This window comes from Diceros bicornis, chromosome X, assembly GCF_020826845.1.
Source record: "Diceros bicornis minor isolate mBicDic1 chromosome X, mDicBic1.mat.cur, whole genome shotgun sequence".
In the NCBI taxonomy this organism is placed as follows: domain Eukaryota; kingdom Metazoa; phylum Chordata; class Mammalia; order Perissodactyla; family Rhinocerotidae; genus Diceros; species Diceros bicornis.
In genome coordinates this window covers 106232865-106254371 of record NC_080781.1, presented here as the reverse complement: position 1 = coordinate 106254371, position 21507 = coordinate 106232865, and the positions used below count along the sequence as shown (strand labels likewise).

The 21507-nt window shown below is 35.8% G+C and overlaps 1 protein-coding gene and 1 long non-coding RNA gene across 3 annotated transcripts in view; one reads left to right on the top strand and one right to left on the bottom strand.

Moving 5' to 3' along the window:
- HTR2C (5-hydroxytryptamine receptor 2C) overlaps positions 1-21507 on the bottom strand; it is a 310470-nt gene that overhangs the window by 139892 nt on the left and 149071 nt on the right. The window lies entirely within an intron of this gene.
- The window catches only part of LOC131401347 (uncharacterized), a 32988-nt gene that overhangs the window by 4960 nt on the left and 6521 nt on the right, over positions 1-21507 (top strand). For both annotated transcript variants that reach the window (XR_009217659.1, XR_009217658.1), the window contains exons 2-3: positions 1673-3758; positions 18638-18790. This is a non-coding gene — a long non-coding RNA (uncharacterized LOC131401347). The remainder of the gene's footprint in view (positions 1-1672; positions 3759-18637; positions 18791-21507) is intronic.

Below are 21507 nucleotides of genomic sequence, written 5' to 3'. Positions count from 1 at the left end.
ATACACTGCTATGTTCATTGCAGCATTATTCACTATAGCCAAGAAGTGGAAGTAACCCAAGTGTCTCTCGACTGATGATTGGATCAAGAAATGTGGTATGTGTATATATGTATATGTATATATATGTATATATACATATATAATGTATATATATATATATAATGGAATACTACTCAGCCATAAAAAAGACAAAATCCTCCCATTTGCAACAATGTGGATGCACTGGGAGGGTATTATGTTTAGTGAAATAAGCCAGAAAGAGAAAGACAAACACCATATGATCTCACTCATGTGGAATATAAACCAACACATGGACAGAGAAAACTGTATTGTGGTTACCAGGGGCAATGGGGGTAGGGGATGGGCACAAAGGGTGAAGGGAGACATATATGGTGATGGACAAACGAAAATGCACAACCCAAAATTTCACAATGTTATAAACTATTAAAACATCAATAAGAAAAAAAAAGTATGCCCCTTTGGCATAAGGATAATTTTGAGCTGGCAGTTGGGAAACAGCGGATACAGGAAAAGGTCTCTACCCTCCCACTGTCTGCCTAAGGGCAGGATATAAATTTCTCTTTGAAGGTGTTTCCTCCCCATACCAGGAAGAGGAGAATGATTCTTAAACACTGGTGACACACTTAACACCCCCGAGGCTACATGAGATTGAGCCTGCATAGCAAATCGTATTAAAATAACCCTTATCAAGGAATGGATAAAAGAGATGTGATATATATACATAATGGAATACTACTCAGCTAAAAAAAAAAGTTGAAATCTTGCCATTTGCGACAACATGGAAGGACCTTGAGGTTATTATACTAAGTTAAATAAGTCAGACAGAGAAAGTCAAATACCATATGATCTCACTCATAAATAGAACATAAAAACAACAACAAACACTTAGAGGCAGAGATTGGATTGGTGGTTACCAGAGGAGAAGGGGGAAGGGAGGGTGGTGAAAAGGGTGACTGGGCATGTGTGTATGGTGATGGATGGTAATTAGTCTTTGCATGGTGAACATGATATAGTCTACACAGAAATCAAAATACAATGATGCACACTTGAATTTTATAGCATGTTATAAACCAATGTTACCTCAATAGAAAAATAAATAACTCTTGTCTTCCATTAGATTCTTTCATATATTTACCTTCCCACAATTTACCACCCCTAGAAGCCCAAATCCTTTTTCCTTTGTCTTGTCACTTCGCCACAATTTATTACTCTTTGTTAAAATGGTATATAAACCCCTGGGTCTAACCGCTTCTTTGGGTCTTCCCTTCTTTTCTATGAAGGCCTCCATATGCATACATAATAAACTCTCTTGTTAATCTGTCTTTTGTCTGTTTAATTTGCAGGGTCCCAGTACTGAAAGTAAGAGAGTAGAGGAAAAGTTTTCCCTCCCATACAGTGCTCAATTAAAGTTTGCTATTATAATTATAGTTATCATAATGTTCCTTACCATCAGGGCCTGGCACTGAGCAAGCATTCAGTTAGGTGTTAGTTGCTATTATTTAGCTTAGACAGTGCTGCCCATCTACCTGTAGTGAAATGACTTTTGCAAGTAAAACTAGAATGTTAACTAAAATTACATTACGAATTTATTTTGTGAATTTATTGGATAATTAAAGCAGCAATTAATCTGCAAAAGTTGTATATATCTAAGAAGGAAAGAAGAGAGAGAAAGTGCAAAGAATGACTTGAAACAGCAGACTCGAAAGATCAAGATAAGAACTGGCACCTCTGGACTGTATTCTTTAACATATATCACTGTAATTTTCTATGAATATACTTAGCGCCACCCTTCCTTTTTACATTTGGAATTGAGACTTACCTGGTAAAGAATTTTTTCCCTTAGGGTAAAGAGCCTGCAGTGAAATGATTATGTGTATTGAAAGAGGGAAAGGAGTTATTAAGATAAGACATTTGAACCAAAGAGTAAAAATTCACAGGTTTAGATGTGTGGTGCCGGGAAATCCCAAGTATCTAACCTCATGAATTGATTTGCAAGAGGGAAGGAGGCCTTCATTTATTCATTAAAAAATGCCAGATACAGGGATAAATGCTAGGTATATACAAGTACACAAGACTGAGAAGGTCACTGCTTAGCCTTTCAGACGGAAGTTTTTGTGTAGATGACTGAGGATAGGAATTAAGGCATCAGTAAACAGACTCTAAATCAGCCCTATAGAATGTGTAAGCCCTGGGGAGACAATGAGAAGGAAGAAAAAGAAAACAGAAAGCTGTTTTACAGAGGAATTTTGTGAAAGAGGAAGGGACAAGCATTGCTTTTCAATGTTTAGATAACAAAGTGAGTCACAGTAATACAGGGACATACTCGTAATTTTTGCAAGGAACATAAGTACAATAAAGAGTGAAGCAAATGCAGCACCATGAGGTATCTTGAGGGTTTGTGGGTTTGGCGGCACCAGGTGACAGCACCCAAGACAGGTAAGCAGCATTCTCACGGAAGGCACTGGTGGTGAAATGGCAGAGCATCAGCAGAGACCACAATGTCTGGTGGCAGACTGGGGATGCCCAACAGACATGGCGGTACTCAGCAGATGCCCAGCGAATGATGATGGGTACCCAATGGCAGATGATGGATGACCACTGGGAGATGATGGATGACCAGCAGATACAGTGAATGTTGGCAGGTAATGGTGGATACATACATGTGTGATGAAAGCCCAGAATAGTGATTTATTCACAATCACATGTGAGACAACTCCTGGGGACTTCTAGAAGTACTTGGAGGGAAAGTGTATTTTTCTAGAATTGGAGTAACTTTGTATGCGCATGGGGATAATAAGCTAGTGACTTCACGGTATTGATATCAAGGTTGTATCTTTTGTGCCCACAAGCTGTGAGACCTGTCACAAACTTAAATGCTTTTAGGGACTAGGCAGGTAATATCAGTGAGGAAGACAGCAAGAGGTAAGAAAATGGGGAGTGGTAGAAAACATAGCAAAGATGGAACCTACACACTTTTAAAAGGTATCCAATTTACAAAGTTTAAAATCATTGGCTAAGCTAAAAGAAAACACACCTGCAGGCAGAAGTCAGATAAAGGGCTGCCAGTTCGTGACCTTTGGTTTAGGTGAACACTAAGTATCAATGTCCTAGAGCTTAATCTATCATTTATCTAGGAATGTGGTATTACCTTTACACAAAATATCATTTCATTTTGAGAATGAACTCCAGGGATACAAATTTTGGAGATATTTTATATATATGAGAAGATTGTTTTCTATTTGGTGTTTCTTAGGCCTGTGTTTAATAATCAGTTGTGCCACTGGCAAGTTCTGAAGTCTTAGGCACATTATTTAACTTCTCTAAACGTTAGTTTCTTTATCTTTAAAATATGAAAAAAAAATCATAGGTATCATTTGTGTGGATTAAATGAGTTAATATAGGCAAAATTCTTTGCAGAGTGCCTGGGAAATAGCATGTTCTCAATGATATTTATGGTGCATGTGAAGATGAAATGCAGTATTGTAGTTCAGTGCCTTAGAGAGTTACTAATCAACAAATCCTTTCCAATTCTCATTAATATACTTAAAGAGTCGGTTAATTTTCTTTGTACATAGACAATCCTATGATATATTTTGGTAACAACTAACTCTTTTATAACTTCCACAGGAATTTTAGCTACTGGACTTATTTCTGATGAACAGATTTCTCAACTCAAGTGAACAGAGGACCAAACCCAATACACTTACCTTCTCAAAGGATCCAAATTGAATATTTAGGTAATTGTAACAACTAGCCCTACTTTAGAAACATAAGCAAAATATTATAAGAAATTTAAAAAAATTTTAAAAACAATTATATTGATGTTTACTTGCTTTAGCCCATTAAAACGGTTGTCTATAAATTGCATCATTTTCAATTTCTGAAAGGATTTCCTCTAAATAAAAATAAAGGCTACCAAAATAGACAATGCATTTCCTTAACAAATAATCTAGAATCTACTGTTGTACACAGATATTTGAGTGCGTGGACTGCGTGCCAGTGATGAAATCGCTCTCTCCCAAATTCCCTGGAGGCCTAATTTGGTTGAGGACTTGCAAGTGAATTATAAATATGTTGTTGTCTGAAAAGAAATCATGGCTATCAGAAACAGGACTTGGGTTGGTATAGTTCCATTGTGGTAAATTAAATAATGTATGTGAAAGCACCATGAGTGCTCAGTGGCAGATACTGTGTGACAATGTCTCGATAGAGAATCGGAAGTTCAAGAATGGACTCCCTGTACTTGCATAAATTAATCCAATGGCTTTGAAAGAGCAACCACTCTCATCTGGTATCCCCAAATATTGGTAGGACAAAATTAGCAAAGAAAAAAGCTATAAAAACTTGACTGGAAGACTTTTCTTTGGGGGGAAATCCATTACAAAGCCATATAAAAATTTATAATAATAATAATAATGGTAATAATAATAACAATAATGAATTGCCATTCAATGCCGAAAAACTATGTAGATTGGCAAGTATGTGGTTTAAATAGCTATTTTTGGGGCCAGCCCCGTGGCTTAGTGGTTAAGTGCCTGCGCTCCGCTACTGGCGGCCTGGGTTCAGACCCCGGGGGCGCACAGATGCACCCCTTGTCTGGCCATGCTGAGGTGGCGTCTCACATATAGCAACTAGAAGGATGTGCAACTATGACATACAACTACCTACTGGGGTTTTGGCGACAAAAGGGAAAAAAAGGAGGAGGATTGGCAATAGATGTTAGCTTAGGGCCGGTCTTCCTCAGCAAAAAGAGGAGGATTGGCATGGATGTTAGCTCAGGGCTGATTTTCCTCACAAAATAAATAAATAGCTCTTCTTTTCTTTTTGCCTATTGCTTTTGCTTATTACTGGGAAGGGTATTTTTCCCAATCATTCTCCCTTCCTCCTTACTCCAAAAGTATCTGTGCGTTGTGAATGACAGTCAGTTTCTGAAACGCAGATGCTCTTTGCTACTGCTCTGCCTCTACCTTGCCGACTAGATTATCAATTCCATAAAGTTATGTCTCTTTTCTTTTCCTGCTGTGTCCCCAGTGCCTAGCATTGCACTTAATGTGTAGTAAGTGGTCAAAACTGATGAATGAATGATGCTGAATTGATTCCCACTGAATCTGAGTAAATGGTAATGGGATGGGTTGAGAAGAGCCATGGGTGGGAAATAAGGTGGTGATTTCCAAGGCTCAGTCAAGTGTCCTGGGAACTTGTTACTCCACGAAGTGTGAGAGCGAGGCATCAGACCCTAGAGCAAGAAAGTGCCAGAAAGCATGGCTCTATTTCACTTAGCAATGAATTTGTACAAGGCACTAAAAGTGCAGAAACAACCCAAAGAGTTAAGATTGATAAGTTAGGGACCATTAGTCTGAGGGGCCCTGTGAAAAGTTAAATATGACTTAGATATTTGGAAACCAGGTAAAGAAAACCAAGGGCAAGGATTACTTTAAACTTGCAAGATCTATATTGAGTTTGGAAACCAGATTTTCTTCATTTAATATGTTAACGGTTGTACTTTATATGCTAATTAGTTAAATTTTAACCATATAACCTTAAGATGTATGTACATATATATGTTTTAATTTTAAATAAATATGGAGTATATGTGTAAACATGGTCCTCACTGAAGTATGTAATTTCTAAAATAGTAACAGTTTTGTATATAGATATCAACTTTCTGTCGCCTACATTTATATTTTATATCTTAAGTATTATACATGTATTATTATATACTTTTATGTTTTATATATATTATTCCTCACTAGAGGGATCAAGTTCCCCTGAGAGATGAGGAGTTCCAAGTCCGAGTATGGAATGATTCCAGAATGCTTTAAAACTTATATTTGTCTTACATATATATTTTTAAATTAAACTTTTTATTTTGAGGTAATTGTAGATTCACATGCAGGTAGTTGTAAGAAAAAATGCAGAGAGATCATGAGTGCCCTTTACCCCATTTTCCCCAATGGTAACATTTTGCAAAACTGTAGTAAATATCACAACCAAGATATTGACAGTGACATAGTTAAGATACAGAAAATTTCCATCCTTGCATGAGTCCTCCTGTTCCTCTTTGCAAACCACAACCACTCTCCTCCCATGCACCCCTATCATTAAACCCTGGAAACCATTAATCTGTTCTCTATTTCTATAAATTTATCATGTTAAGAATACTATACAAATGGAAGAATACAGCATGTGATCTTTGGGATTGGTATTTTTCACTCAGAATAATTTTCTGGAGAATTATCTAGGTTGTTGTGTGAATCAATAGTCATTCATTTTTATTGCTAAGTAGTATTCCACGTAAGGATGTACTATAGTTTGTGTGCCCATTCACCTATTGAATATCGTTTACAGTTTGGGGCTATTGTGAATCAAGCTGACATAAACATCAGTGTACAGGTTTTTGTGTAAACATAAATCTTCATTTCTCTGAGATAAATGCCCAGGAGTGCAACTGCTGGATAGTATAGGTAGTTGCCCATTTAGGTTTTTAAGAAACTGGCAAACTATTTTCCACAGTGTCTGTACCATTTTATATTCCCACCAGCAACGTATGAGCAATCCAGTTTCTCTGAATCCTTAGTAGCATTTACTTTTGTCACTATTTTTTATTTTAGTTATTCTGATAGACATGTAGTAGTATCTCACTGTGGTTTTAATTTGCATTTCCCTAATGTCTAATGATGTTGAACATATTTTCATGTGCTTATTTGCCATCTGTGTACTCTCTATGGTGAAATGTCTCTTCATGTCTTTTGCCCACTATTTAAATGGATTGTTGCTTTTTGTTGTTGTTGAGATCTGAGAGTTCTTTGTATGTTCTAGATCCTAGTTGCACTAGTCTGAAAATTGACCTCCCAAAAGATATACATGTCCAATCCCTGGAACCTGTGAATGCTGTCTTAAATGGCAATAAAAAGATGTCTTTGCAAGATGTAATTAAATTAAGGATCTTGTGATGGAGAGATTATTCTGAATTATCTAGGTGAGCCCTAAATGCAATTGCATGTATTCTTGTAAAAGAGAAGCAGAGGGAGATTTCATAAAGAAGGCAACGTGACCACGGAGACAGAGATTGGAGTGATGCAGCTACAAGCCAAGGAATGCTGGCAGCCGCCAGAAGCTGAAAAAGGCAAAGAACGGGTAGATATTCCCCTATAACCTCCAGAGGCATTAGGACCTTGCAGACACCTAGATTTCAGCCTAGAGATACTGATTCCAGACTTCTGGCCTCCAGAACTGTGAGAGAATAAATTTCTGTTGTTTTAAGCCACTAAGTTTGTGGTGATTTCTTATAGGAGCCATAGGAAACTATTACACTATTATTCCTTTGTTGGATATATAGTTTACAAATATTTCCCCTACTCTGTAGTTTGTCTTTTCATTCTCTTAAAGGGGTCTTTTGCAGAACCAAAGTTTTTAATTTTGATGAAGTCCAATTTATACATTTTTCTTTTATGGATTGTGCTTTTGCTGTCAAATCGAGGAATTCTGCCTAGCTCTAAGAGGATGATCTTTTTTTTCCTAAAAGTTTTATAGTTTTATGTTTTACATTTAAGTCTGTGATTCATTTTGAGTTAATTTTAATAAGGTGTGAAGTATAGATCAAGGTTCATTTTTGTGCCTTCAGGTGACCAACTTATTTGGCACCGCTTGTTCTTCTATTGAGTTTCTTTTACACCCTTGTCAAAAATTAATTGGGCATATTTACACAGTCCATTTCTGGGTTCTCTATTCTATTCTGTTGGTCTATGTATCTATCCCTCTGCCAATACAAAATTGTCTTGATTACTGCTGCTATGTAGTAAAACTTGATATGAAGTAGAGTGATTCTTTTCACTTTATTCTTTTTAAAGATAGTTTTAACTACTTTAGGACCTGCCTGTGCCTTTTCATATAAATTTTAGAATAAGCTTGTCTATATATAAAAAAATCTTGCTGGGATTTTGATTGGAATTGCATTAAATCTATAGATCAATTTGAGAAGTGTTATAGGCTGAATGGTGTTGCCCTAAATTTATATGTTGAAGTCCCCAGTACCTCAGAATGTGACAATTTGGAGATAGGGTCTTTAAAAGGGTAATTAAGTTAAAATGAAGTCATTGGACTAATTCAATATGACTGGTGTCCTTAAGAAGAGAAGTTCAACAGAGATTACAAGGAAAGACCAGGTGAGGACACAATTAGAAGGCGACCATCTGCAAGCCAAGGAGAAAGTCCTCAGAAGAAACCAACCTTGCTGACACCTTGATCTCCGACTTCTAGCCTCCATAACTATGATAAAATAAATTTCTGTTGTTTTAGCCACCCACTCTGTGGCACTTCGTTATGGCAGCCCTAGCAAACTAATACAGGAAGAATAGACATCTTTACTATGCTGAGTCTTCCAATCTATGAACAGGGTATGTCCTGATTTACATAGGTCTTTGATTTCTTTCACCAGCACTTTGTAATGTTAGGTGTACAAATTCAGTACATGTTTTATTACATTTAGAGCTGAGTGTTTTATTTTCTTTTTAGCAATTGTAAGTGGTATTGAATTTTAATTTCAGTTTCCACATGATCATTGCTAGTCTAAAAATGTGATTGACTTCTCTCTGTTGATCTTGTATCCTGCAACCTTGCTGAACTCATTTATTAGTTCTAAGAGTCTTATTGGTAGATTCTTTGGGATTTTCTATGTAGACAATCATGACATCTGCAAATAGGAACAGTTTTACTGCTTCCTTTCCAATCAGTATGCCTTTCTTTTATCATCTTATAGTAGTGGCTACAGCTTTCAGTACTATGTTGTGTAACAGTGCCGAGAGCAGACATTCTTTTCTTTTTCCTAATCTTAGGAGGAAAGCTTCAGCCTTGCACCCAGGTTTCACTGTTTCCACTGCCGTGGGCAGATGAGCTTGCCTCGTCACTGGGCATGGATCTCCTTGCTAAGTCCCTGCTTTGGTTTGTTTGCTTGGTTTTTTGTCCATGCCTGTTGAAGATCCTGAGTTGCAGGCCTCTCCAGTATCCAGACTAGGACATATGGGAGATAAAAAGAAACCCCAGGGAAGTCACTGCAGTGTCATTCTTCAAGTACTGAGTTGCCTATCCAGTGCACCTTCCTCTTTGTGCTTTCAGAGTTCTTTTACGATTGTCTGTCAAATTCTTCACAGGGTATTTAGTTGTATTTAGAGGAAAGTAGCAGGGAAAAGTGAGCTACTCCATCTTATCCTTGAACAATGTATTTTATACATTACTATGTTATTAAGTATTATATAATAATACAAGTGGTTTTTATAAAGATGAGCCTAGAATATCTTATTACTACTTTGGAACTTAGAGATATTTGAAATTGTTTCTTGGATTTCTAGAGTCGATTGTGGGTGAAGAAGTCTAGAGAGTCAATTGCTGGTGCCAAAAGGAGGAGGCACTACTAGGCTGGTAACAGAGGATGGGGACACATGTGGATGGATCCTCTTGGGTGAGCAGTAGGGTATGAGTACTTGTGACTTTAGTGTTATCTATGTAGACACAAATAATTCCCCTCAGGCATTTTGCCAATCTATATGAAGAAATAGAACTTAATTCATATTTGTCAACTGCTGCATGTTTATGGTGTTCTTAGGCATAGTGTATTAGTCAACCAGTTCTGTGCCATGAACCTTAAAATTCTGGTGCAGTGGACCAGAGAGCGTGATTTATAGCAATCACAATGTTTGTAAGCTAGAGACCTGAAGACATTGTGGAAGTTTACAATTGCAAAAAACTTTACATATTTATGGGAGCAAGAATAATCATTTTGAAGCATATTTTCAGCTAAATATCGCGATGACAACCAAAGGCCTCAGAGGTGAAATGAACATTTGAGACACTGAACTAATTCACAGAACTGTCTTAATTTCTGCGAATACCTTGAAGCATTTTTTAAAACCAGCAGGCCAATCTTCTTGACATTTTTGGGAACAACTTGACTTGTAATTTTCCTCTAATTTAGCGTACATGCCCCTCAAAACAAAACAAAACAGCCCTGACTTTTTAAAGTAATCTGTGAGTGTCAAAGTGACATAATGAAAAATGAAATGGATGTTAGAATCAGCTACATCGCTACATCTAGGTTCAAATCTTGACTCTGCTATTTCATAGTCTAGTCATGTGACCTTGGAGAAGTCAAAGCCTAAGTGAGAAATATGTAAGTTGCACGCGGTGACAGAGATTCTTTGCTTGACCAAACTTTAGTCAGGCTCCTAAGCCTTCCTCTAGACAGAAATTTTTTATTGTTGTTTTGTGCACTAGCCATAGAACTGAGAAGAGTGCTTGGCACACAGTAGGTGTTCAATAAATGACTACTGAATCAATGATTCTCAATTTCCACATCTACAAAATTAGATTTTTGTTAGGATTTAAAATTGCCACAACTGTTAAGGCCCTGACATATTAATATACTAAATCTCCAATGAAACCCTGTTTCTTCTTCAAAATTTGGCCAATCTCACCATCTCTGGGAAGTTTTCCTGAACTATCTTCACTCAGCGCTAGGTTGTCCAATGGTTTCAGACATCTTCAGTCTCTTTACCTCTCAATATGAAGTGTATATATCTTGCTGAATGTTGGTGCTTTTTTTATGTGTCTGCCACTTTCCTTTGAAGGTATTTACTTGGATTTGTCCCTTTTACTCTTGCCTCTTTGACAAAGGGGGCTATCTCCTCTATGTTATCTATTATAGTGTTTAAGAATAGAATCTAAAGCCAGACAGCCTCAATTTAAATCCCTACTCTACAATATCCTAACTATGTGCCCTCGGTGTCAGCTACGTAATAACCTTCTTCCTCTGTTCCATTATATATAAACTGGGGAGAAAACAGAATCTAACTCATATGGTTAGTAAGAATTAAATGATTTAATACATGTGAAGCATTTAAAACAGTGCCTGACACATAGAAAATACTCAACACATGTTAGCTATGATTGTTGTAGCTTCCTGCAAAGTTACATCCAGTTAATATATGCTCTTCAACTTCCATAAAGACTTGCTTCCGGAAAGTATTGTCAAGCTGAACAACATATTTTTATATAATTGAATTATCTACACACGTCTTGGGTATATATTCTAATTTCTTTAAAATAATAGAAAATAGAACAGATTAAACATGACACCTTAAATACACATGCAATTATAAGGTAACAGGATGAAAAAAAATCAGAAAAGAAATTATTTGAACAATGACAGGGTAAACGTTACAGATTCAGTGTTTTCAAGTAGGCTTTAGCAGAGGCAAAACTGTTCATCATTTTGTTCAAGAGTTCATTGCAGATTGAAATACAGTGATCCTGTAGAATAATAATTCATATTTCACTGCTTCTGAAGTTGCCATTTAATTCTGCCATTTCTTGAAGTAGTTGTACTCACACATAGCTTCTCCTATGTTGTCTTCTAGAAGTTTTATAGTTTTGCATTTTAAATTTACTTCTATACTCCATTTTGAGTTAATTTTTGTATAAGGTGTGAAATATGGACGGAGGTTCTTTTTGTGCATACTGATGTCCAATATTTCTAACAACATTTACTGAAAAGACTACTTTTTTCTCCTTTGAAATGCTTTCGAAACTTTGTCAAAAATTAATTGATCGTATTTGCCTATTTTTGGATCCTCTATTTTGATCCATCGATATATGCATTCATCCTTCCAGCAACACCATTCTGTCTTGATTATTGTAACTTAATAGTAAGTCCTAAAATTAAGTATTGTGGGTCCTCCAATTTTGTTCTTTTTCAAAATTGTTTTGGCTATTCTAGTTCCCTTGCCTTTTCAAATAAATTTTAGAATCAGTTTGCTGATTCCTATAAAAAAAAATCTGCTGGGATTTCTTTGGAACTGTGCCGAATCTATAGATTATTTGGGAGAGAATTGACATCTTAAAAACACTCATTCTTCCAGTCCATAATCAGGGCATATCTTTCCAATTATTTGGGTCTTCTTTAATTTATTTCCTCAGTGTTTTGAAGTTTTCAGCATACAGTTCTTGCACATATTTTGTTAGATTTACACCTAAGATTTTCATGTTTGTTGATGCTATTATACATGGTACTCTTTTTAATTAGACTTCCAATTTCCATTGCTAGCATATATAAATACAACTTATTTGTGTATAGGAACCTTGCATTCTAAGAGCTTGCTGAACTCACTTATTGTGAGTTGTCTTAGTAATCTGTTGATGCATAACAAATTACCCCCAAAATTAGTGGCTTAAAAGAACATTTATTATCTAACAGTTTCTGTGCATCAGGAGTCTAGTCACATCATATTCTCTCCTTTAGCTTGACACAATCAAAATGGTCAGCCAGGCTGCAGCCACCCAAGCCTCCACCGGGAAAGATACACTTCTATGCTCACTCATGTGGTTAATATAATTTGTGGGTTTTAGATTGAAAGCCTGTTCCTCATTGGATGTTGGCTGGAGGCTTCCTTCAGTTCCTAGCCATGTGGGCCTCTCTATAGGAAAATGTATGACATGGCAGCTTGCTTCATCAGAGCAAGTAAGCAAACAGGCAGGAGAGAGTGCCAGCAAGAGATAAAGTGTAAGCAAGATGGAAATTACAGTTTTTTATAATCTAATCTCAGAAGTGGCATCCAATCACTTCTGCTGTATTCTTTTCTTTAGAAGCAAGTCACTAGATCCAGCCCACACAAAAGGGAAGGGGATTATAAAAGAGAGTAAATACCAAGAGGCAGGAATCATTGGTGGCCATTTTAGAAGCAGTCTACCATATTTCTAGGAGCCATTTTATAGATTTCTTAGCATTTTCTATGTAGATAATCATGTTATCTTTGAATAGAAGTAGTTTTGTTTCTTCCTTTCTGATAGGTAAGAGTTCCATTAATTTTTCTTACCTTATTGCACTGGTTAGAACCTGTAGTATAATGTTGAAGACAAGTGATGAGAGTGAACATCCTGATCTTATTCCCAATCTTTATGTGAAATCATTCAGTCTTTCACCATTAAGTATGATGTTAGGTTAAGAATATTTGTAAATTCCCTTATCGGGTTGAGGAACTTCCCTTCTATTCCTAGTTTTCTGACAGTTTATCTTGTTGTTGTTTTTTTTTTGTGAGGAAGAGCAGCCCTGAGCTAAGATCCATTGCCAATCCTCCTCTTTTTGCTGAGGAAGACTGGCCCTGGGCTAACATCCGTGCCCATCTTCCTCCACTTTATGTGGGACACCGCCACAGCATGGCTTGACAAGCGGTGCATTGGTGCGCACCCAGGATCGGAACCTGTGAACCCTGGGCCGCCAAAGCAGAGCGTGCGCACTTAACCGCTATGCCACCAGTCCGGCCCCAAGTTTATCTTGAATGGATGTTGATTTTTGCCAAATGTCTTTTCTGTATCCACTATTCCATAATTGAAATGATCATATGGTTTTTATTTTCTTTAATCTGTTGATATGGGGAATCAAGTTGATTGATTTTTGAATATTAGACCAGCTGTGTTAGAATGTTTTATCCTTTTTAAGTATTGCTGGATTCAGTTTGTTAATATGTTCTTAAGGATTTTTGCATCTATGCTAATGAAGCATACTAGTCTCTCTTTTTTTTTATTGTAATGACTGGTTTTATTATCAGAGTAATCCTGGACTCATAACATGATATGGGATGTATTCTTTTTGCTTTTATTCTCTGGGAGAGATTGTGCAGAATTCTGATTTTTTTCTTCCTGAAATGTTTGATAGAACTTGCCAGTAAAGCCGTCTGGGTTTGGAGATTTTTTTTGGAAGTTTTTTTAAATAGGTCTATTCAGGTTAACCATTTTTTCATAAGTGATCTTTGGTAGTTTACATCTTTAAGAGAATTAATTCATTTCATGTAAGTCGTTGAATTGATAGGCATAAAGTTTTTCATAATGTTCTGTTACAGGTTTTATTGTCTGTAAATTCTGTAGTGATGCCTCTTCTTTCAGAATCGATACTGGTAATTTGAGTTTTCTTTTTTTCTTGATCTATCTGGCTAGTGGTTTATCATTTTCATTAATGTTGTAAAAGAATCAGCTTTGAGTTTCACTGGTTTTTCTCTGTTAGTTTCCAATTTTTAATCTCACTGATTTTTACTCTGAACTTGATTATTTTCTTCCTTCTACTTGCATTGGGTCTAATTTGCTCTTCATTTGCTAGTTTCTTAAAGTAGAAACTTAGATTACTGGTTTGAGACTTTTTATTTTCTAAAAGAAGTAATTAATGCCACAAATCTTCCTCTAAGCACTACTTTAGTTGCATCTTACAATTTTAACAGCCTTATTAACAGCTTTATTGACATTAACAACTTTGTTGAGGTTTAACTGACAAATAATAAGCTGTATATATTTAAATGTACAATTTGATATGTTTTTACATATCTATATATACACTTGTGAAATAATAACTATTATCAAAATAATGAACATAGCTATTATGCCCCAAATATTCCTCATGCCATTAAATAGCCATTTTTATCTGCCCACCTCACTCCCAATGGTCTCCAGCAACTGATCTTCTTTCTGCCACTGTAGATTGGTTTGCATTTTCTAGAATTTTATATAAATGGACTCATGTAATATGTACTCTTTTCATGTGGCTCTTTTCACTCAGTTTAATTTTAGGTTTATCCTTGTTTGTGTGTTATCAATAGTTCATTCCTTTTTGTTGACAGTGTTCAGCAATTTGATTATGGGTTTTCTTTGAGTTTATCTTGTTTAAGGTTTGATGAACTTCTCGAGTCTCTAAATTTAGTCTTTCATCAAATTTAGGAAACAATTTGCCATTTTTTGTTTTAATTTTTTTCCTGCACCAATCTTTTATTCCTCTCCTTTTGGGACTCCAGTGACACAAATATTCTACAATTTTATACAGTTCCACAGATTCTTGAAGCTTTATTCATTTTTCTTCAGTCTTTCTCTCTATTCCATAGTTTGAATGATTTCTTTTTTTTTTTTTTTTGTGAGGAGATCAGCCCTGAGCTAACATCCGCCAATCCTCCTCTTTTTTTTTTTTTTTTTTGCTGAGGAAGACGGCCCTGGGCTAACATCCGTGCCTATCTTCCTCCACTTTATATGGGACGCCGCCACAGCATGGCTTACCAAGCAGTGCGTCGGTGCGCGCCCGGGATCCGAACCAGCGAACCCCGGGCCGCCGCAGTGGAGCGCACGCACTTAACTGCTTGCGCCACCGGGCCGGCCCCAGTTTGAATGATTTCTATTGATCCATCTTCAAATTCACTGACTCTTTTCTCTGTCATCTCTATTGTGTTATTGAGCCCATCCTGTGATTTTAAAAATTTCAGATATTGTATTTTCCTGTCATAAAATATTCAGTATTTTAGTTTCTTCTTTTTCGTAGTTTCTTTTTCTCCATTGAGAACTTCCATATGTCTATACATACTACATGGAGTATTGTTACAGTAGCTGCTTTAAAGGCTTTGTCTGATAATTCCAACATCTTGGTAATTGGGGGGTTTGCATCTGTTGATGGTCACTTTAAGAATTTTTCATATTCCCTGGATATTTTTTATGTCAAGTAATTTTGGATTGTATCCTGGACATTTTGAATATTATATTTTGTAGATTCTAGGTCCTATTCAAATCTTTTCAAGAATGCTGATTTTGTTTACTTGTTTGTTGTAGTGGGCAATCAACCCAATTAGGTTCAGACTTAACATTCAGTCTTGCCTCTACGGGCCATAGGTTTAATATCTTTTCTGTTTTCATAACCTTTGCCTATGCTGCTTTGGGTCTGTCTCACACACGTGCCACTCAGGGCATGGTCTGAGACTTGGATGATTTTTTAAATCAGTTCAATTCTCTAAAGCTTTTCTATGCTTCTTGGGGTCTGTCCTGTTCATGTAGAGGTCAGAGTTGAGACTGGCACTTATGCAGGTTCATACACAGAATTAGGAAATTCTTTATCCTTCTCTCTCTTCCATGGGATTCGCTTCCATACTCTCTAGTCTACAGAGGCCCACTTTTCAGGTTCACTGGCCAAAAAAGAAAGGGTCTCCGCAAAATTTTAGTACTCACACCACCAAAGCACAGCTGTCTAACTAGACCAATCCCTCTGCACGAAGCCAGGAGACAAAAAAGGGAGGAAAAAAGATGTTTCAGCTACATTCAGTAGACCACAGGGACCCCTTTTGCCAGTTACCCTGGCTAGAAAGACTGGGTTTCTATAAGAGTTTTAGCCACTCCTGTACTACCACCATACAGCTGTGTGACTGGGTACTGCCGTTGGGGCAAAACCAGGAAGAAAAGAGGAAGAAATAAAAAAAAAGAAAAGAGGAAAAGGGAAAAGAGGAAGGAAACAATGGTTACTTTTCTAAGTTTCGATTTACCTCCCAATCTGCCTGCTTTTGTTTTCTTTTCTGAGTCCTCAGGTAGTTGTTTTTGAATTTTTTCCAGAATTATTACATGAATACAGCAAAAGAGATAGTCTTTAGTGGGCTTACTCTATTTTTGTTGGCATCAGAACTGTCATTATTGATTTTAATGCGCAAAAGTTTTCAGATTTGGTAAGGGGGCCCAATTAAGCTAGCATCTGTGTCTTTTTTATACATTCCCAGCATTTTTTGAGCACTTTCTTACTTTCCAGATCAAAAGATGCTCCAGGCTCATGTTGTAATATTCCTGCCCCAAGCATGGAGTCAACTATTTCTCTACGGAGTCCCTGTTCTCATTTGTGTTTACTGCTACTCATGTGACATTGTTTTTAGGCCCTCTTAATGGACAGAGACAGAAAATAATTCTAAGTATACATACACATATACATATGAATATTGGTTTCTATGTCCATCTATCTATTATTATTATCATCCTTGTTATTATCTATCATCTCCATGAATTCACACTGATATCATGAATATTAATCCAACACCAGGGCCGGCCCCGTAGCTTAGCGGTTAAGTGTGTGTGCTCCGCTGCTGGCGGTCCGGGTTTGGATTCCGGGCGCGCACCAACGCACGGCTTCTCCGGCCACGATGAGGCCGCATCCCACATACAGCAACTAGAAGGCTGTGCAACTATGACATAACAACTATCTACTGGAGCTTTGGGGGAAAAAAGTACTATAAATCCAACACCATAGGACTCATTATTTGCTTCCCCCTTTCCAACTTTTCAACACCCTTATGAAACAGTGAGAAACTTGGTTCCTATTATCTTTAGTATACTTATACACTTATACCATCCCAGAAAACACAGGAAGTAGTTTCAGAATTGCTGTTATGTACCTCTGATAAAATCAAACCTAATATCTAAAGTTCATTTATTTATATTTTTATTTATCTTTAGATTGTGTATATAGTACAAAGATTGCTTTAAAGTAATATGAGTTAGGTTTTTTTGGTACTCTCCACTCAGTGTGGTTATGTTATTAATTTCAAATAGAGTTAAGTTCATTTGATTCTGTTCATAATCCATTTCAGGGTTTTCTCCCAATATTTGTTTATCTTATTTTTTTAAATATATAAAACATTAGCACAGTTTCTGAAGTCAAAATTAAATAAAATGTGTATTCAGAGAAGTGTAATTCTCCCACCTCCAACCTTTCTTTCCAGTTCCCACCTTTCCCCTGAAGGTAATCAATCTCATTAGTTTCTCATTTATCTTTTCTGTATTTCTTTTTTACACAAATAAAAAGATATGTGTATATTTTTGTATTTCTCCTTTTTCTTACATAATGATAGCATACTCTATGCCCTCTTTTGCATTTTACTTTTTTCATTTAATAGTATAAGTTGGAAATTACTCCATGGCAGTTAATAGAGAACTTCCTCATTTCTTTTAATAGTTTCATGGTACTCCATTGTGTGGATATTTTATAATACCTCCAATTAATCTCCTATGTATGGGCACTTAGGTTGTTTCAGATATTTTGCAATTACAAACAATGCTCATGTGAATAACCTTATACATACATATTTTTGTATTATCAGAGGTTTATTATCCAGGGCAAACTTTTAGAGGCTGGTTTGCTGGCTTAAAATGTAAATGAATATGTCGTTTTGTTCAGTATTGTCATATTCCCCTCTAGATTGGTTGTACCAATTGGCATTCCCACCACTAATAAATGAGAATGCCTATGTTGACATAGCCTTGCCACAATGCCATGTCAAGCTTTTAAAATTTTCCCAGTCTGACAGGTAAAAAACGGTATCACAGTGTCATTTATTTTATTCTTCTCTTATAATGATTGAAATTAAACATTGTCATGTATTTAGGATTGTATATTTAAATGTGTATATATAATTCAACTATTCACAAATGTTTTAAATATGTACAATATATAAAAACTTCACAAATTACCTACACACATCTTTAACTCATTTTTTTTTTTTCTGTTGACTGTTGGATCTTATTACCTCAGTTTTAAAGAATTCTTTATATTTATGGACATTAGCCCTTTATCTGTGACATATGTTGCAAATATTTTCTATGAGTTTGTTATTTGTTTTTGAATTTTGCTATTTGTGCTTTTGTCATGTATTATCGTAATTATGATTATTATTATTATGCCAAAGATATCAATCTTTTATTTTAGTACATCTGAATTTTGAGTCACAGTTAAAAATCCTTTCCATACACCTAGGTTATAGATAAATTCACCTTTCTTTTCCTCTAGTATTTGTACGGTGTAAAATGGACTACTATTTAGCCTTAAAAAAGAATGAAATTCTGCAATATGTGACAGCATGGATAAACCTTGAACACATTATGCTAAGTGAAAAAAGCTACTCACAGAAAGACAAAGACTGCATGATTCCACTTATATGAGGTATCTAAAATAATCAAATTCATAGGATGAGATGGTCTTTAAACTTTTGTTGTTGATACTTTCTAGTACTACTGCATTCTTACCAGAAAGCACTTTTTGTAATATTCCTATTTTCTAATATTTCCTTTGTGGCCTAATATATGATTAATTTTTGTGAGTGTTCCATGTGCACTTGTGAAGAAGGTATACTCTCTATGATAGGGGTATAAATTTCAACATACATCCATAAGGTCTATACCTTTTTTTATTTTTGTCTAATCTTTCTTATACCGAGTATGATGTGTTAAAATCTCCCATAAGTAGAATGTATCCATAAATGTATCCTTCCATGTTCTTTAGTTTTTTTAGCTTTATAAAGGGCATTGCTGTGTTGTTGGGGGTATGAATATTCTTAACTGCTATATCTGTGTTGTTAATTGTGGTTTTTATCATAAATAAGCATCCTTTTTTTTTGTTGTTATGGGAACAAAAGCATCCCTCTTTTTTACTCTTACTTCTTTTCTCTCTTGAAATTTACTCTGTAAGATATAAAGATCACAATTTCTGTTTTCTTATTGTTTCCATTGGTTTGGTATACGTTTGCTCATCCCTTTATTTTTAGCCATTATGAATCACTGGATTTTAAGTGTTCTTCTTATATGTAGAATATAATTGGTTCCTTTTTTGTAAGCCAAACTGAAAATCTTTTATTTTTAATAGTGAGTTAGGTACATTCAATTGTATTGCTATTACTGATATGTTGATTTTCAACTCTGTAATATATCTTGGTTTGATGTTGAAAGCATTATGTTTTATTTTCTTGTAATTCTTCCTCCAGTTGATTTTTTTTTTTTTTTTTTTTTTTTGCTCTTCTATTAATTACATTTCTTTTGGTTTTAAGAAGGTTTGTGTTTTTGTTCTAGTGGTTAACTTTTTTTTTTTTTTTTTCTGAGGAAGAATCACCCTGAGCTAACATCTGTTGCCAATCTTCCTGTTTTTTGCTGAGGAAGATTTGCCCTGAGCTAACACAAGTGACCAATCTTACTCTATTTTGTGTGTGAGCTGCCACCACAGCATGGCCACTGTGGAGTCGTGTAGGTTTGTGCCCAGGAATGGAGCCCAGGCAGCCAAAGTAGAGCACGCCAAACTTAACCACTAGGCTCCTACATTCAGCCCCTGGAAACTAATGATATCTTTTCTGTCTTTATAGATTTGCCTTTTAAGAATGTCCTACAAATGGTTGACTTTTAAAAAAAATATTGCTTCGCTGTTGCTTTGCTTTATTTTTAATTGTTAAATTTTGTTAATTTTTAATTTGTTAAAGAGGCCAATCTAATTCTCTTGCTCTTGTAAATTATTTCTTATTTTTCCTAGAATCTCCGAGGATTTTTTCTTTATATTTAAAATCTAATTTCTCAGATATATCTTAAAGTTAACGGGTCCAGGTCAAATTTCTGATACTGTGTTGGCAGATTCAGACACTTTTATTTCTGAAAAATTTACCTGGATTATAGTTTTAAATATTAATTCTGTTCCATTGTTTCTTTCCTTTCAAAAATGATCATTTTACATTCATGTGTTGCTTAATGATGGGGATATGTTTTGAGAAATGCATGATTAGGCAATTAGAGTGTACTTCCACAAACCTAGATGGTATAGCCTATTACTTCTAGACTACAAACCTGAACAGCATGTTACTGTACTAAATACTGTAGGCAATTGTAATACAATGGTAAGTATTTGTGTATCTAAACATAGAAAAGGTACAGTAAAAATACAGTATAAAAGATGAAAAATGATACACTTGTAGAGGGCATTTACCATGAATGGAGCTTGCAAGACTGAAAGTTCTCTGGATAAGTGAATGGTGAGTGAATGTGAGGTCTAGGACATTACTGTACACTACTGTAGCTTTTACAAACACTGCACACTTAGGCTACACTAAATTTATAAAAAATGTTTTTCTTCAATAATAAATTAACCTTAGCTTACCGTATCATATTTACTTTATAAACTTTGAAAAATTTTTAACTTTTTGACTCTTTTGTAATAACGTTTAGCTTAAAACACATTGTATAGCAGTACAAAAATATTTTCTTTATATCTTTATTCGATAAGCTTTTTTCTATTTTTAAAATTTTTAATTTTTTTTTCCTTTTTAAACTTTTTTTAAAAAACTAAGACACAAGCACAGACATTAGCCTAGGCCTTCACAGGGTCAGGATCATCGATATGACTGTCTTCCACCTCCACATCTTGTCCCATTGAAAGGTCTTCAGGGGCAACAACACTCATGGAGCTGTCATCTCCTATGATAACGTGCCTTCATCTGGAATACGTCTTCAAGGACCCATCTGAAGCTTCTCTTGAGGAGGTGTCACTGTTTTCAGAAATAGGTCCACTTTGGTTTGCTTAGTTTGTTTCTTTTTTCATCATAGATTTGCTTGTAAGCAGATAATGCACAATGAACATTCCTCTCTATTAATGAAAACCATTCAGTCTGGGGTCCATGTTTTCAAACTTTTGAAGGAGCTTGCTGAGGTCTGCAAAAGATTCTACTAAACCCTTCATTGTGAATTTTCTTGGGGGTTCTTCTTTTTCTTCTGCAGTTTCCTTTTCTCTCGCCTCTTCTTCAGCTGTGTGTTCCTGTTCCAGTTCCAACAACTCCCCGTTAGTCAATTCCTCAGGAGCCACCTCTAGGAGCTCCTCAATGTCATCATCAGCGACACCCAGGTTAA